This window comes from Haemorhous mexicanus, chromosome 3, assembly GCF_027477595.1.
Source record: "Haemorhous mexicanus isolate bHaeMex1 chromosome 3, bHaeMex1.pri, whole genome shotgun sequence".
In the NCBI taxonomy this organism is placed as follows: Eukaryota; Metazoa; Chordata; class Aves; order Passeriformes; family Fringillidae; genus Haemorhous; species Haemorhous mexicanus.
In genome coordinates this window covers 64,845,511-64,853,344 of record NC_082343.1, presented here as the reverse complement: position 1 = coordinate 64,853,344, position 7,834 = coordinate 64,845,511, and the positions used below count along the sequence as shown (strand labels likewise).

General features: G+C 44.7%; 1 protein-coding gene across 1 annotated transcript in view; it reads left to right on the top strand.

Annotated features, from left to right (window-relative positions):
* Positions 1 to 1,683: 1,683 nt before the first annotated feature.
* The window catches only part of NCOA7 (nuclear receptor coactivator 7), a 78,700-nt gene continuing 72,549 nt past the window's right edge, over positions 1,684 to 7,834 (top strand). Inside the window, exon 1 of the mRNA XM_059842168.1 lies at positions 1,684 to 1,791. The gene's annotated coding sequence lies outside the window, so the exon portion shown is untranslated. The remainder of the gene's footprint in view (positions 1,792 to 7,834) is intronic.

Sequence of the window (7,834 nt, the reverse complement as noted above, 5' to 3'; positions counted from 1 at the left end):
ACTTGTACTGTGCTTCTCTCCCAGTCCTAGCCTGCTTATTCTGCTGCTCTGACAGGAATTTGAGTGATTTCTCCCCCATGCCAGCAGTCTAGAATGTGTATTTGATATGCTCAGGGCAAAATAAATACTATAGAAATGCATAGTTTCTTTGCTATATGGAGTTCATGCATTGTCTTCATAGAGCTTTCTACCCTGTACTAACAGAGCTGACTGTGCTTGGAATGATGATGGACAGCGAACTGGTACATTAGGACAGGGATAGCTTTTCTGGAGCTAAAACAAGCTGTTAGTCACTGTCATTGTTCTGCAAGTGCAGCTAAGAGATAAATAGGGCTTCCACCACTTTGATGGATGGGGCTTCATAGCTCCTGCAATTTGGCAAAGGAGGTTGGGTAAACAGTACTACTGTTCTTCCTCTTTTTTTCCCAATTTTGTTATGTAAGCACTGCTAGAAGAGTAACTGAGAGCAGGGCCCCTTTCTTCCATGTGGTGGTAGAGAACCCTTGCACCAGTGAAGTCTTTGAGATTCTAACCAAAGTAACTTTGGGTTTGTCCATCTTTTGCTGGGTAATAATAAGATGTACTAACTTCAGTGTGTTACCAGAACGTATCCTTTAAGCAGCAGACTATGTTTTAAAGAAAATCTGTCCCTTGTAAAAGAAACTGGTTTCGTTAAAAAAAAAAAAAATCAAATGGAAACTTCAATTTTAGCTGAAAGTGCAGCAGCAAATTTAGTGGAGGAGTTGAGACAGTTGCTGTTCCAGTAGTGACACTGAGTGGTAGCAAGCATATGCTACAAATAGGATAATGGCAATGGTGAGAGATGGCTGTGTCTGTATTGGAGATGCATTTGGTCCTGAAAATGACACGTTTTTGAAATGAGTCTTCTAATCGGCTGTTAAATTAAAAAAACAAGCCTCTGACAAATCTCTTACTTAAAACTCGTTGGATTCATAACATTATAACTAGTAAAAATATTATTCTTGAGACCCCTGTGCACCATTTGTTGACACACTCTTTTAGCATCTCTCTATATGTGTGTACACTTTGTGTATGCTTTTCATTTATGCAGGTATCTGCATATCTTCAGGCTTGAGATTTTGTCTTGCAGAATTTGGAATTTAATAGTCTTACAATGCCTTTGTCACAATGCCCGAAAGACAATGCTCGAAATCAGTCTTTCAGATTACTAACCTAAGGGAAAAAAAAAAGAAGCTAGATCCTGTTTAGGCTAGCCACAAGCATCTGGAAGGGTTACCTGCAGTTATCTCGGGTAAGGGAGTGAAGTTTTGGTAAATAAAGAGAGTGTTGTTTTCTGGGGATTGGGTGAGGAAGCCTACTGGCGGACAGTGTAGAAACAGCGGATGAGGTTTCTAGGCTTTTCAGTTTCCCACGGATCTGAAGGCTTTGGTTAACCTCAATTTCCAAAACTGGCTGTTTTGTTTTTAGCGCCGCCCTTGAGAAAACTGCCATCCAGAGGAAGACCCCGGCGCTTGGGCTTTATGACTCGTAGGACTTCTGGCTCTGCACACCGACCCCTACTCCCAGGACAGGACTGTAAGCCCTAGGAGCGCGGCCACCGCCCCCAGCCCCGGAGCCACCGCGATCCGGCGGGGCCAGGGCGGCCGGGCGGGGCCGAGGGGAGGCGGGACCGCCGGGCGGGGCGGAGCTGCGGGGCGCGGCGGGGCCGGCGCCGCTGTGGCCGAGCGGAGAGCGGCGGAGGCGGCGGCGCTCCCGCAGAGCGCTCGGGGCGCGGCGCCGGGCCGGGCCCGCCATGCCGCCCGCCCGCAGGTCTGTCTGTGCGCGCCGGGCCGCGGGGCGGGCGGGGCTGCTCGGGCGCGGCCTTGTGCCCCGGCCGGGGGACGCGGAGCCCGGCGGGGCGGGGACGGGGCCGGAGCCGGCGCTGTGGTGGCCGAGGAGCGCTTCGCCCGCTCGCTGGTGCGCGGAGCCAGCCCGGCAGCGCAGCCCGGGGGGCGCGGGGCGGCCCCGCGGGCGCGCTGTGTCCGTGCGGGCGCGGCCGGGGACGCGGGGCGGCTCCAGGGACCTGCCCGCCCGCCCCGGGTGCTGCTCCTCGGCACCCGCGGTGTGCTCTGCTGCTGCCGCTGCCCAGCCGGTGTGGCCGAGATGGCATTCGCGGCTTCGAACCTCATTTATTTCCTCCCTCTCAGGGTCTTGGATGAATTACTGGAATGTTCCAGGCTCTCTCTCTATATTAATTTGTATAGCCTTTGGTGGTCTTGATTGCAAAGTCCCGCCGGGTTGCAAAGGTGTGTCAATAATCGATTTTTGTGTCTTTAATCAGTGCAGTGGACTTTCCTCTCTGTCCTTCATCATACACTGCTTCAGAGTTGGTTTACGGGTGGAGTGGCGTACTTGTATCTTGGGTGATGTGTGTGCAATATTGTGGTGCTCAAGGATGTAGTAACTGTTCATCCCCTAGGTGATGAAATGAGATGATCACTTCGACTCAGTAACAGGCTTTTAGCATGTGTTTACTTTACATGCTACAATTACTGTTCTCCCATTAGGTAGTCATGCATTTCTTGTATTAATGCACAGTGGTGGACTTCTAAGATGGGTAGGTGCCCATTAATCGATTATGGTTTGCTTAAAATGCTATGACCCAGCCTAAGGGCCTGTGCTTGTGTGATACTTAAAATGTGTGTTGATGAACTCTGCCAGCATATTGTATCAGCCAGTGTTTACACAGTATGGAAATGATAATTTCCTGATATTGTTCCATCTAACACTTACGTGTAGACACACAGACTTGCAGAAAATTAATGGAGAGGGCAGTAGTAAAAGCCAAGAATATATGTGTAAGTATGCTTGAATATATACTTTCTGAATGAAAATTACTTTATCAAGAATATATTTTTAAATGTAAGCCATGATAAAAAATATGTAAGTTGCAGTGCATTTTAGACTGCCTTCTCTTTCATCTTTTTACCTGGAAAATGTCCATAAATATACGCAAAATATTTTAAGGACCTAAATACTCAAGTAATGTTGATCCTTTGAAGAGTTGTGTTGAAGTAGATGCTTGTAGCCAGAATGCTGTCTGAGGGCTTTCTGGTTTTTGTTGGGGTTTTTTTTTGTTTTTTTTTTTTAAAGTAGTGGATCAAAATCTTGGGCTTGGGGGGAAATTCTGTGTCTTCTGTTGTTTTGTTTTTTCTTGCATATTATGTTATGGAAAATAAACACTCCTGGAAAACCTGATTTATCCAAGTCGTTCATAAGGCAGTCTCTGGGTTTCGTTCCTTGGCTTTGCCCAATGCCCTGTTCTTACTGCAGCAGTAGCCACACTCACATTTGGATGTGTCACATCTGCTGCTGAAATGATAAGTGATTCCCTTTGGAGATGAAGTGAGTTAGAATTGATTGGAGCAGTCCTTGTCTTATTAGGAATATGGCTTTGTTGCTTTGTGTGTCCATGATTTTGAAAGAGAAGGTTGAAATTGGTTGGAGGCTGACTCTAGTAGATGTTTGGCTGCCTTATGCTCCTGACTTCAGGGGGCAGCTTGCAAATCTCTTTAAGTGTTAATGAATAAGCCCCTCTTTTCAAGCAGAAGTGAATTCCTTTGAGAGTGATTTGTATTGGAGGATAACATGTCTTCAGAAAGGTAGTTAAAGAAATTGTGGTGATCCTGTGGCTAGTTACTGCAGCCAGAGTGAGTCTGCAGTCACCCATTTGGGTGGGTGTTTCAAAGGTGAGAACGTAGTGTGAGCCTCTGCGGCGAGATCTGACATAAGGAATTGCTGTTCTAGGCAGCTGGAGCTGCTCACAAACAATAATTATGGAAATCAAGGACAAAGGGACTCAATTTCCCTTTGCTATCCAGTAGGCGTGAAAGGAAAGTTGGAACATGACCAATGCTGAGAAAAATGGTGAATCTCTCTGTCCAGCACCTGGCTTGTGCCCTCTGTGTCTCAGCGGGTGCCCAGTTCAGCAGCAGGCAGTCATGGTCCTCAGATCATTTGGCAGAAAAAGTTCAGTGTCATCACCTAAAAAGCAGCTGACTGATAAACCTCTTCCTCATCATGATCAATAAGCCAAAATAATCAAAGGCTTTACAGGTGTAGCTTTTGTTTTAGTGAGGTATCCACCTGCTGGTGGAGTTACTGATGGTGGTGGGGGTGGCTGCCTGCCACAAAGTTGATGGCTTCTCTCTCCCTCTTGGTAAGTGATCTGCACCCTCACGGCAGGAGATGTCCAAGTCATGTTGCTGCCACTTCTGCTGAGTTTGTCCTGGGGGTTAAGATTGCTTTCCCAAAAAGAGGAAATGTAATGCTATATTTGATGACTGAAGTTAGCAGTAAGAGTGCTCATTCAAGTGACCTCCTTTGACTAGGATAGAAATCAGAGTAGGAGAAACAAGTCTTCAGTTCTTTCCTTCTCCTCCTTTTTTTTCCTTTTAAAAATCTTACTCCGCTGTCGTTTTTCCCTAGCCAGATTTCTGAGTTAGTGACAAAATTCACAGCAGGCTAGAGGAATTATATTTCCTTACCAAACAAAGTGTTTCAGATTGATGTATTCAGCAGAGAATATTCCCTCCTCTACGCAGAGGAGTATTTTCTTTTTCTTCCTGATTTTCTTTGCAAACCCTTCTGTTGTAGGTGGAAATCTATATGTCTTTGTTCCTGGTCAAAATGTCAGGTGGATGTGGGTGTTTGTGCTGGAGCTGGAAGTTGTGTGTTGGGAACTGTTTGTTCAGTTTTGGGATGGGCAGCGCCCTGCAGCCTTGCATGGGACCATGGCTGTGTATCTGCAGTGTCTCCCCAGCTTGTCTGCAAGGGCAGAGTGCAGGCAGGCTTCAGGGGGTCTGCTGGTGCTTCCCGCTGGGTTGCAGTGCAGAAGGTCGTACTGAGTGCCCACAACCAGGTGCAGTGCTTTGCTCTTGCAATGCTTTGCTCTTGCACCTGCGCCACTCCCAGTCTCTTGGTATCAAGCTGGGAGAAAGGGTACCAGTATTTCAGCTCAGTACCATATAGCATCCTCCTGGCCTTCCTGTACTTACCTGGGAATAATGACTTGTCATGGAACCACAAAGGTTCGAGCCTTTGAGAAGACTTCTGGATTAGACTTGAATTTGTCAATGTGTAGAGTACTCATCATAATCTCAGTAAGCCTTTCTGATTGCTATTTATCATAAGAGGTGAACTGTGCTTTCACTTGCATGCCTCAAATTCCTGATGCTGTGAGGTCCAATGCCCCTGTCAGAGCTTGGTGAAGCTGTTCCCTGCTCAGTCATTCTGTGCCCTGTAGTACTCCTGAGCTGTAATTTAGCATTTGAACTTCTCTTTGGTATGCTATGTGTAGAGCCCACCAAGGTGCCATTTCTTCCATGTTGCTGCTTTTCTTATGGCTACTCTGTATGTTTTTCAGGGGGCTTTTTCAACGTCCTTCTTGAAATGTGGCTTGCATGGGGACCCATGTTTAAGTAATGGTCGTATGGAACTGATTTACAGGAGCAGAAAACATGCAAGCTTTCCAGGGAAATTATACTTGTTTATACAGGCAGGATATGTGTTTATCTTTTGGTTACAGTGTCAAAATAGTACTGTTTATGTTTCATTTTGTGTTCACTTTAGGATTTAAAAGCTTTTTGTTAGAATTATTTCTAGAAAGGAAATTTTCTTATTCTCATCCATTAATCCCATTAATTTTGGGATCCTCTCATAGTTTCTGAAGATAACTGAGGGTCATTTTCTCAGAATCTAAGATACTGCAGGCAAGGATTGGTTCCAGTGCACCAGATAGAGAAAATCACAACTTTGTTTTAGAGAAGTTCACAGTGAGAGCTGTTGCTTCCTTGAACTCAGCCTTATCTTAAGAAAAGGTAATGTATTCCCTGACTCATTTTTTTCAAATAAATTAAACCTTTTCTAGCAGCATTTACTCTGTCTGCTGTTACTCCAGTCTATTTTTTTCTGCTTTCTGCCCCACATGCCATCTGTCTTCTTTTGCAGTTTGTTTTCTTTTTAAGTATTCTAAGGTAATGCAGTGGATGAAAAAGAAATATGAATATTCACAAAGCATCACTGCCATTTTGATTCAGAGGGGAAGAGGTGTGGATTGCTTTCTGCCAGATCAGGTGATGCTGTGATTGCAGAAAATCCTTGGGTCTGCCTAGGTTGTTACTTTGGAGGAGATGCTGTGTGGAATAACTTGATGTTGTCAGTGGCTTGGCACTGCTTCTGTGCTGTGTCAGTGGGCTTTTGCTGTAGTTAACTGTCTCATGGTTAAGTAGTGCCCCAGTCTGGTGGCAAGGGCTTTATTTTATTTATTTTATTTTATTTACTCTCAACTTAAGTATCATTTTAGAATGCTTTTTAAGCAGCTGTAGTGATGCCAAAGACATGGGTACTTGTGATAAAGCTGGATTTAATCTGTATGCAGATTTTTGGTAGCTGCAGCAAACTCAGCAAAACTTTGTAGGCCAGAGTGTGTCTTGAGTTCTTCCCTCATGCTTTCTCACAAATGTTCAGATAATTCAGGGAAGCATTGAAGTGTATAATAATTTTACACATGAAGATTTTTTGCATGATATTTAGAATTTATATTAAAAAGAAATTCTTCTCTTATATAAGCAGTGTTGGACATTTTGTACTCCCTTTTTCCATCCTGGTTGCTGATCAGGCCTTTTGTAGTGAGGCTGCCAAAGACTCCTCACCACAGGAGCTGTGGTCATCCGTGACATAAAATCTGGTCGGTACCTTCTGTCCCCACTCCAAAAGCTTCTGAAATGCAGGTATTGTGTGGTAGCTATGTTGTGTAAGCAGTGATATCTTGGTGAAGAACCAGTGATAATAGGTGAGGAACCAAGGAGATGAAACTTTTACTTTATTACAGAGCAGTGTGCTGAAATGTGGCCAGGTATTTGGTGGCAGATGGACTTTGCCTGCTGTGAGCCAGTCACTTGTGCAGATCTGGCCCAAATGATTAACAGCTGATGAACATGAAAGTCCTTTTGCCACCCAAATATGTGGGGTCAAGTCACAAGCAGCCTGGGTCATGGTCAGGTCAGTTAGGAAACAAATTGAGAGCCACAAAGGATGGACAAGGGTGGCTTTCTGCCAGTGCCATGAGTTGTTCTCTAGTCCTCGTGGTTAGGTATCCATTGAAGAAATTTCATTTTATTTACAGGAGATTTGGTTTTTGGTTTTGTTCTGTGGTATTGGGTTTTCTTAGTGTGTGTTGCTGGACAGTGTTGGTTAGGAGTACCTTTTAGTTAGGGTGAATAGACAGTTGTATCATATCAGTGTGCAGAGGCTAGGCAAGAACTTCCTGTGATGTCTGCATTTGTCCCGCTACAGTCATACTTACAGGATGGAAAGGAAAATCTCCTTTGCTGGGCTTGTGCTGATATGGTTGCTCATATCACACCACATCAAATGTCCATTTGTTTCCTTTTATTAGGAATTCTAAATTCCTGAAAAAGGGTCTCTGCTGCTAGCTGATCCCTCAGTGGACAAATTTTTAAGTGAGTTGTTTGTTTTGAAAACTGGATTCTGTTTGTAGTGCATAATTTCTGTTAGTACAAGTAACACACTGGTTGTCATGAAAAGAGATTAAGAAGATGAAGATTAGTTTTCTTTTCTCCTGCACTGTTGACACTGTGCACCTGACCCTATTGTGTGAGAAAGAAGTTTCAATGTTTTGTCAACTAGTTGTGTCCTTTTCTAAGCCCTGCTCTGGTGGTTCCCAGTCCCCAGCTGAGCCTGGCATATAATAGGCAGATTTTAGGGGTAGGGGACTAGAGACTGATCTTGAAACCAAAATAGTACAGCAAAACCAAGAAATAATCAATCTTCTACAGGGAGGTTGGGAAGA